The sequence below is a fragment of the Theropithecus gelada genome, chromosome 5, assembly GCF_003255815.1.
Source record: "Theropithecus gelada isolate Dixy chromosome 5, Tgel_1.0, whole genome shotgun sequence".
Taxonomy (NCBI): Eukaryota; Metazoa; Chordata; class Mammalia; order Primates; family Cercopithecidae; genus Theropithecus; species Theropithecus gelada.
The window spans coordinates 36,662,661-36,672,562 of record NC_037672.1 but is presented as its reverse complement, the minus strand read 5'-3'; the positions used below and the strand labels follow the sequence as shown (position 1 = coordinate 36,672,562).

The 9,902-nt window shown below is 39.3% G+C and overlaps 1 long non-coding RNA gene across 1 annotated transcript in view; it reads right to left on the bottom strand.

Annotated features, from left to right (window-relative positions):
- Positions 1–2,126: 2,126 nt before the first annotated feature.
- LOC112624207 overlaps positions 2,127–9,902 on the bottom strand; it is a 33,036-nt gene continuing 25,260 nt past the window's right edge. The window contains exon 3 of the long non-coding RNA XR_003119364.1: positions 2,127–2,199. This is a non-coding gene — a long non-coding RNA (uncharacterized LOC112624207). The remainder of the gene's footprint in view (positions 2,200–9,902) is intronic.

Sequence of the window (9,902 nt, the reverse complement as noted above, 5' to 3'; positions counted from 1 at the left end):
CGTATTTACTCTTACTGGGGCCTCTAGCTAATAGTTCGTTTGGGAATAAGACAGACCTGCTTGGCAGCTTTATCAAACCTGGACCTGAGAAGACAAAGTGGACAGGTTGCTTTTTCCCTGTTTCTCCTTCTCCAGCTATGTAACAGCTCATAGAGGTTTTCAAACTCTCAGGAAATGCAAGGCCGATGGGTCCTTTGCTACACTTGGACACTAATTGACTCCCTTTAGCTTTAATGAACAGCTGAGTTCATGATAGCAAACATTTACTGCACATTTACTATATGTCAGGCACTGTGCTAAGTGATATACATGCATTGAAAACACTTTTTTTTTTTTTAAAAAAAAACAGAGTCTCGCTCTGTTGCCCAGGCTGGAGTGCAATGGCGAGATCTTGGCTTGCTGCAAACTCTGCCTATAGGGTTCAAGCAATTCTCTGCCTCAGCCTCCCAAGTAGCTGGGATTACAGTTGCCTGCCACCATGCCTGGCTAATTTTTGTATTTTTGGTAGAGACGGGATTTCACCATCTTGGCCAAGCCAGTCTTGAACTCCTAACTTGGTAATCCAACCACCTCGGCCTTCCAAAGTGCTGGGATTACAGGCATGAGCCACCACACCTGGCTGAAAACATTTTATTGAGGTATAACATGCAGAAAGGTACATAAATCTTTATAGTCCATTATAAATCTCAATGAATTTTTATATATCTATGCCCTTGGTAAACTCCACCCAGATCATGATATAGCACATTTCCAACACCCAATAAGCCTCCCTTATTCCCATTTCCCAGGCAATATTCTTAACTCCAGACAATAAAAACTTTTTTTCTTTTTTTTTTGAGGCAAGGTCTCACTCTGTCACCTCGGCTGGAGTGCAGTGGTGCAATCATGGCTCACTGCAGTCTTGACCTCCTGGGCTCAAGCTATTCCCTTGCCTTGGCCTCCCGAATTGCTGGGACTATAGGTGTATGCCACCATGCCTGGCTAATTTTTGCAAAAACTACAATTACTTTTGTACCAATCTGATACCTAGGGATGGAATTATTATATCACAGAATAGGTGTGGGTTTAGTGTACAATAGTAGATAATTAAAAGCAGTTCTCCAAAGTGGTTTTACCAATTTACATATTTACTAGCAGCTTCCAAGATAATTCCAGTTGTTCCACATTATTACCAATGCTTGGTATTATCAATGTTTAATTCTAGTCATTCTGGGGTATGTGTGGTTGTGTCTTATAGTTTTAGTTTTCACAATGACTAATAATGTTAAGCACTTTTTTATATACTTATTGGCCATTTGGAAATTCTTTTTTGTAGAGAGTCTTTTTGCTGATATTTTTCTTTTTTAAACTTTTATTTTAGGTTCAGGAGTACATGTACAGGTTTGTTATACAGGTAAACTGCATCTCACAGGGGTTCAACGTACAGATTATTTCATCCTCCAGGTAATAAACATAGTACCTGATACATAGTTTCTCGATCCTCACCCTCCTCCCATTCTCCAGCCTCAAGTAGGCCCTGATATCTGCTGTTCCCTTCTTTGTGTCCATGTGTACTTAAGTAAGAACATGTCATATTTGGTTCTCTGTTCCTGTGTGAGTTTGCTCAGGATATTGGCCTCCAGCTCTGTTCATGTTGCTGCAAAGGACATGATCTCATTCTTTTTTATGGTTGCATAGCATTCCATGGTGTATATGCACCACATTTTCTTTAGCCTACCATTGATGAGCATTTAGGTTGATTCTAAGTATTTGCTATTGTGAATAGTGCTACGATGAACATACTCACGCGTGTGTCTTTAAGGCAGAGCGATTTGTATTCCTTTGGGCATAAACTCTATAATGGGTTTTCTGGGTCAAATGGTAATTCTGTTTTAAGTTCTCTGCTTTAATTTTTTAAAAATGTTGTCTTTTTCTTATTTGTAGGAATGCTGGCTTGCAATGTCAATAATTTATTGATGTGTGATGAATCATCCCAAGATTTAGTGGCTGAAAACAACAACAATCACATTTTATTGTCTCTCATGAGTCCAAGGGTTTACTGGGCTCAGCTGGGTAGTTCTTACTTTGGGTCTCTTATTAGATTGCAGTCAGATGGTGACTGGGGTTTACATGTTTTTTGGGTTTTCTTTGAGATGGAGTCTCGCTCTGTCGCCCAGGCTGGAGTGCAGTGGCACAATCTCGGCTCACTGCAAGCTCCACCTCCCAGGTTCATGCCATTCTCCTGCCTCAGCCTCCAGAGTAGCTGGGACTACAAGCGCCCGCCACCAAGGCTGGCTAAGCAAGATATGCTTACCTCCTTCTCAAAGACCCCTCAATGTCTCATCTTGTTATGACAGTAACTCAAGATCTCATGATCTAAATCTGGTCCAGATGTGGATAAGGCTCCTCAGTACACCTCCTTGTATACCACTCTCCTCCATCTGAGAACCTGTGAACTAAAGTTGTCTGCCCCACACATTCCTAAAGTATAATGAAGAAACAGTCATAGACTGACTGCAATAAGAACTCCTGTTTAAAATGGGGGGAAGGTGGAGATACACAGTAGTCACTGGTCTGAAATCTAGCTGAGCACATGTAGGGCTCAGTTCCAATTCCCAGGAATGATTCTCTGTGGCTTTGGGTTCTGTCCTCTGGGCTCTTTGTTCCTTCTTCTGGATTATCATTCTAATTAATGCAGCAAGTGTTTGAGGCTAAGTAGTTTCCTCAACCTTCTTTCTGTCCATAGATGTTTGAAAGTCCCCAAACTTCTTTTCACTGTGTATTTGTCCATTTTAGTCCAAGCTGTCACAATTCTTTTTAAAAAAAACTATGAATTTCTTACAGGTTAATTTAGAATCCACTACATTATGCCAAAATGACAACAACAACAACAACAACAAAAACCCCAACAACTCAAAACCTTCCAATTATTTTGAGACAAGCTCTTCTCTATTGTAGGCTTCCTGTAAGGCTGATGTAATGCCTAGGCCCCCTATAAAACTGAACTCTTTATAGGGAAACTAAGATTCTGAGAATCCTTATTTCTTAATAGAGGGGATCTAAGAGACACAGTCTTAAGATCTTTAGAGGGCTATTTCTTAGTTTGAAAGGCAAACACTACTATGAAAAACTACTCTGAGGTCTTAACAAAGGATTTTACTGGCCACCCTCAGTTTCATCTTAAGACTGTTTTCATTACCATGCCCTGGATTTGATCTCTGCCTGAAGCCATTTCTTAATTTTAGCACTGTTTGCCATCTGGAGAGGCTGGAAATAAGGAGCGATTTTATTTTGGAGCCCAACAAGTCCCAGCTCCCTTATACTTAAGAGTTTATCTTTCTCTTTATTTAGTTTTTTTTTTCTCCTCACCTGTTTTACTATATACAGCAAGAAGAGGCCAGGTAGTACCTACAACACTGCCTGGAAATGTCCTTAGCTATAATACCTAGTTCATTATTTTCTATTTTCAATGGAACCACAGGTGAGAGTGTTACTAAACTTTGCATCACTGCATAATAACAGACTCTTTTCCTCCAGCTGTCCAAAACATTTTCCTCGCTTCTTACAAGCTTTTGCCAACAGCATACTCAAGACCCTTTAGGCTTCTATAACAGTTTCTAGGCTCATTCAGCTTCTGCCCAACTCCACATCCCTAAGCCACTGTCACATATTTTAGGTCTCGTTTTGGCACACCCCACTTCTATGTGCCAGACTTCCTGGTTCTCCATTGCTGAATAACACACTATCTCCCTCCCCATGTTGTAGTTTAAAATAATAACATTCATATATTTTGCTTATACATCTGCATTTTGAGTAAGACTTAACAGAGAAGGCTTTTTTCTCTCCCATATGGCATTAGCAGGGGTGACTCAACTAAGGGAAGAAAGAGTTGCTTCCAAGATGACTTGCTCACATGCTAGAAAGTTGGAGCTCACTGTCAGCTGGGTAGAGCGATGGAGGTTGCCATTCCTATCCACATGGACTTCTCCATATGGCTTATCTTTCCTTGCGTTATTATGGTTTGGTTCCAGGGTGAATGTCCCAAGAGAGGTAAACTATGATCTTTTATTATCTAGCCCCGGAAGTCACATAGAATCATGTCTGCCACACTTTATTAGCCAAAATAGTCACAGAGATCCATCTAGGTTCAAGGGAGGGACAGAAACTGCACCTTTTTCTTTTTCTTTTTTTTTTTTGAGATAGAGTCTCACTCTGTCGCCCAGACTGGAGTGCAGTGGTGCCATCTCAGCTCACTGCAAGCTCCGCCTCCTGGGTCCATGCCATTCTCCTGCCTCAGCCTCCTGAGTAGCTGAGACTACAGGTGCCCGCCACCATGCCTGGCTAATTTTTTGTATTTTTAGTAGACACAGGGTTTCACTGTGTTAGCCAGGATGGTCGTGATCTCCTGACCTCGTGATCCACCCACCTCAGCCTCCCAAAGTGCTGGGATTACAGGTGTGAGCCACCACGCTGGGCCAAACTGCACCTTTTCCAAATCAGGCAGTGGCAAGGTTTTGAATGAGTATATGGATAGGAAATATTGTCACAACCATCTTTGGAAAATATAATATGTCAGGCTTTCTTTTCACATAGCTAATTATATTTCATAGTTAATAAAAGTTCTTAATTTTAATGAAGTTCAAATTATTAATCTTTTCTTTTGCAGTTCTTTGTGTATGCTGTTTAAGAAAGCTCCCCCTATCTTAAAGTTACATTATCATACCTAATCCTCATCATCCTGTAAGGTAGGTACTCTTGGTATTATAGGTCTTGGTTTTTCTAGAAGAGGAAATTGAAGCACAGAGAAATTAAACACTTGATCAAGCCTGACTCCAAAATCTGTGTTTTTCCTCTCACTGCACCCTGACTCTGTTGGCTTTTTAACACTTAGAGTGAACCCCAATTCCTATTGGACCTATTCATATGAGGCCTGGCATCCCTGGGACCATCTCAGAGCTGATTTTCCCTCTGGAAGCGTGTTTGTCTGTCTATATTTTCCTTCCACTCCTCTGGAACAAATACCTGATGAAAAACAAACCCTTTCAGGTTTCTAGATGACCGTGTAAGAAGCCATAAAAGAGAAGGCAGCTTCTTAGATACAGATGACTTAAACTAGGTACAAACTCAAAGGGTTTTTGTTTTGCAATGTTGCTGTTGTTGTTGTTACTGTTTTTTGGTCTCCACACAGAAATATAGGGTAAGAAAAAGGGAACTTATGGTTATAGTCTAAATGGCCCTAAAAGTGGGTTCCATTTTTAGTATTGAGTATAAATAGCTACACAGTTTTAAGCATAACCATTAGTGTGACTGTAAGAGTATAAAACTTCCTGTTCCAGTACTCCACCAGGTTGTTGTGAGGATAAAATGAGCCAATGGGCAGAAGTCAACTCCAAGGGCATGACTGTAATAATGCTTCTTTCACCTTGCTAAAAACCTCACAGCCCTGCTGGGAGGCAGGTCAGCAGATAGCATGGAGAACACAGCCATTTGCTAGCCAGAGCATAGATTAGGAAAACTTTGTGGTCCAAATAATGTAATCATCCATAAACACCTATATTTTTATCTAAATTGCATTGCCAGGCATTTGGAAGCCTGCCAACTTTTTGCAGCTGTTTGTTTCCTCACATCAATGGCTAGGTAATTTAAGTTAAATGACTCATTAGAAAAGGGAGGACGCAACTCAGGACTGCTGGTTCAATACAGGTCTTTTTGTTAATATAGATAAGAGGTGAGAAGTAGGAGGGAGTTTTACAATTTGATTGCCTTTGGCAATTCAGAAAAATTTCCGTCCTGAGTTAGTTATGACATATGACGAGGCAAATAAGCTATTTTGGCTTCTTGATTTACTTAAAGTGACAACATAATACAATTATTGTATTTACTCTCTAGTTGCTGAATGGCAAACTTGAAAAGTTCCTGACATCAAAAGAAAGTATCAGCTCTAATCAAGGCCAAATTGAAAAGTGGCTCATAGTTATTGAGTGCTATATGCCAGGCTCTTTTCTAAGGGCTATCAGTATTAGCCCATTCAATTCTCATGACAGCTGCATGTGCTAGATATAATTTCCCATATTCTATGGATATGGAAAATGAAGGCCACAGAGATGTGGGGATCCAGAATTTCAACCAGTGGAATTGGATGCCAGAGCCTACCCTTGGAATCTTATGTTACACCATCTCTCCAAAAATATAGGATTAAATGCTAACACTGATATTAAAAAGTAAGCCTAGAGATGGCTTACTCATGGCTGAAAGAGTTAAATAGGAAAAAACCCCTCATGTCTAGAGCTGGGGAGGATGGATGGTTCTTAGTGTCAGAGAGGAAGGGTTGGAGAACCAATCACTTCTGCAAAGAGAGATAAGCCAGTTCCAAATTTCTTCCAATCCAGAAGATACTCTTTCCCTGCCCCAAATCAGGGTAGGTGTAATAAATTTCCTCCTGCTGACACTGCAAGAGCAAATCCAGTAAAGCGATTGTGGGAAAAGTGGTAGTTGTGCAAGCATTTCACAAAGATTGTTTTTCACTGGAGGATAGCAATTCTCCTTAGGCATTCAGTAAGTGAAGATGTTGAGATACTTCAGATGGAGAGAAATTCTACACAAAAACATTAAAAACCATGATACAAGAGTATTATCACACCAAGGCTAACAAGCTGGAACCTGAATGGCAATGGAAGCTGAAAAGGGAAGAGCGAATGATGTATGCCAAAGCATTTGTTTAAAGGGGCATGAAGATAAGCCTTGGACCACATCAGGTGAAAGACTTTTTTCCATTCATTAGTGTGGAAAACTTGGAATAAACATCAGAACTGGACAGTATGGTAGTTATGGTGGATATACATGTAGTTCCATTAATATCCCCTCTGAGCACTTATTTCCTGCCAGACTTGCAACTGCCAGAACTTGCAATCCTTTTGCCTAAGCCCTAAGGGATTTCTTGGACGTGCAAAGGTGCTAGAGAATTCACTGCAACCATCACTGCCCCACCACCTCTCTACTACACTACATACACGTTGTCCAGTAGCCTCCAACCAATGGCTGGTAGGAGGTGGCGGATATGTATTCTAGCTCCCTTGCCTCTCACTAGGAAACTCAGATGTGCTCTTCACCATCCCCCATAGATCCCTGCAGGATTCATCTCTAGTTAGACATAGTGGCAACTTGCTTGGAAGTAGTCATTTATTGGTTTCCTATGTCACTTCCCTACTCCCCTACCAGCATTTCTTGGGATAACCTCCCCAATTAAACCAGCTGTCTCTGTGTCTACTTAAATTAGGGCTTAGTAAATGATATGTAATTCTTATTCCATAGTATGCGTTTAGTCCTAATTAAGTAGTCCAGGGGTTGTTCCTGCCAGCTAATACGTGAACTGAATGGACTGAGCAAATGTCCTACGAATTCTTGTGCTTGGCATTGGGACAGGTCAGGTTGGTAAGCTGATGTCTACTGATACAGGCTGTTCTGTCTGGGTTGCCTTGGCTTACACAGCTAGCCAAATGTTTCATAACACTTAATTTAATTTTTCCCAATCGTGAAGAAATGTTGCCAGAATTATTTAATCAGTTTGACTGTCAGCTCCAAGACAGCAAGAAACGTGTTCATCTTCTTCATAGCTATGATAGCCCAGTTCCCAGAACAAAAGGCCAGTACATGTTTAAAATACATGAATGAATGAATTTTAACAAAAGAGTAATTTTGAGATGGTACACTAGCAACCCATTTGAAGTAATTTATTAAACTGAGCTTCTTAATAAAAAAGCCTGATAAAGATGTGTGTTTATCAAAGACAATGTGTGTCATTAGACTAGGTAATATGTACAAAAGCTATTAGCAAGATATGAAAACCAAATGTAAAATTCTAAGCCCCCCAACCAACTAATGGACTCCTGTCTTGGCCAAGGCTATTCCAAAGTAAACCTGAAAAATGAGTTGAGGTCATGGTAGGAAGTGGAGTCAGACATGCCCCATTATACTCACCTGCCTTTGGAATTCAAGCACAACTGACCACCTGAATTAACCTTGAAACAGAGATCTTAAGACTACAAAACAGACCTTTGTAGCAATAAGACACCAAATTCCAACCTGACTCTAGCAGAGCATCACATGACAGATAGCAGGCTCTGAAAGAAATATTTTGCTCCAAAATATATTTATTTGACATACTTTGAAATGGTCCTGCAAAGCTGTCTCTTATAGGGAAAATCTATATCTGTATCTATATCTATAGATTTAAATGTTTGAAAGATGCTATTTCACACTACTACTCTCCTGGATCAGGGAAAAGACCTGGAAAGGGAAGGGGATTCTGGCACCTTTTAGGTCTGATGAGAGCTCTGAAGCCTGCTACCTGGAGGCTTCATCTACATGATAAAACCTTGGTCTCCACAACTCCTTATCTTAACCCAAACGCTTCTTTCTACTGAGTCCAGGTCTTTAAATAATAACTCTTTCAGCCAATTGCCAATCAGAAAAACCTTTGAATCCACCTATGACCTGGATTCCCCCACCCCCAATCTGCCACCACTTCAAGCTGTCCCACCTTTCTGACCTGAACCAATGCACATCTTATATGTATTGATTAATTGTATATCTCGCCAAAAAAATGTATAAAACCAAACTGTAGCCAGACCCCCTTGGGTACATGTTTTCTGCACCTCCTGGGGCTGTGTCATGGTCCTCACAATTGGCTCAGAATAAATCTCTTCAAATATTTTACAGAGTTTACTCTTCATCAACAGGTAGTTGGCAATTATTATTGTTGGAGCTACAATTAATGAATATGTGCTAATTGCTATATAATGTGTGCTCTTTTGAAAGACAACATAGATTTTGGGGTGAGACAGACGTGGGTTCAGATTTCAACTGTGCCGTTTGCTAGCTGTGTATCTTGAGCAAATTTTCTGGCATAGCAGAGTCCCAGATTTCTCAACTGTAAATTGGTCAATGCTACATTTCATCAAATCAAGTATGCCATTAGTTACAAGACACACCGTTATTTTATGCATCATGAAGAAGAAAAAGTGGCTAAACTATGATAATATGCTTTCTTACCAGGCAGGTTGTAAGAGATTCTTAATTCAGAAGTGTTAAAATATAAACAAATGTGTATCCTAGAGTCTATAAAACATAGAACAATAATTACCTTAAGAGATTATTCTTGTGTAGATTAAGATGGAAATAATGTATGTAAAGCATGTATAGAAAGTAACAAATATTACATTTCTTTTCCCTTTTGATTAATCTCCTTAGTTAAAAATTTAAATGTTTGAAAGACACTATTGTCACACTACTTAACCAAATAGATAAAAAGAAATGTAAGATTACTACGAAAGTTGGTTGTCTGGAAAAGACAAAAGCTCTGCAAACAATTGAACTTTGAAGTGTAAGACAATTAATGAGGCAAAATCATAGGAGAAAAGAGCATTACACTCTTAAATGAGGAGAGAATCATACCTAAAACAGAATGAAAACAATGCAGATTAAAAAAGAAGTGTGCTTTTCAATTATGAAGACACTAAAAAATTAACAAGTTGTTAAATAGAAATATCATACAGTTTAGGTTCCTGCACATTTTTCAGGAGTCTGAGCCAACTAATCGGAGCAGTGATGTAATGAAGAAAAGAAGAAAGATAAGGGAGTAAAATGTGAGAAGCATTCTCCTTAAAATCAGAATTGAAATAAAGATGCCACTATCACTACTTTTAATCTACTCAACATTGTACTAGTGATCATAGCCATAACAACACAACAAAAACAGGCAAGCTATAAGGATTGGAAAAGAAAAAATAAAACTATAATTATTTGCAAACAGCATGATTAACTTTATAGAAATACAAATGACAACATAAAAATAAATTCTATTTCTATTCCAGGGACAGTTTAAAAAATAGTAAAAATGCATTTTTTTTTTTTTTTTTTTTTTT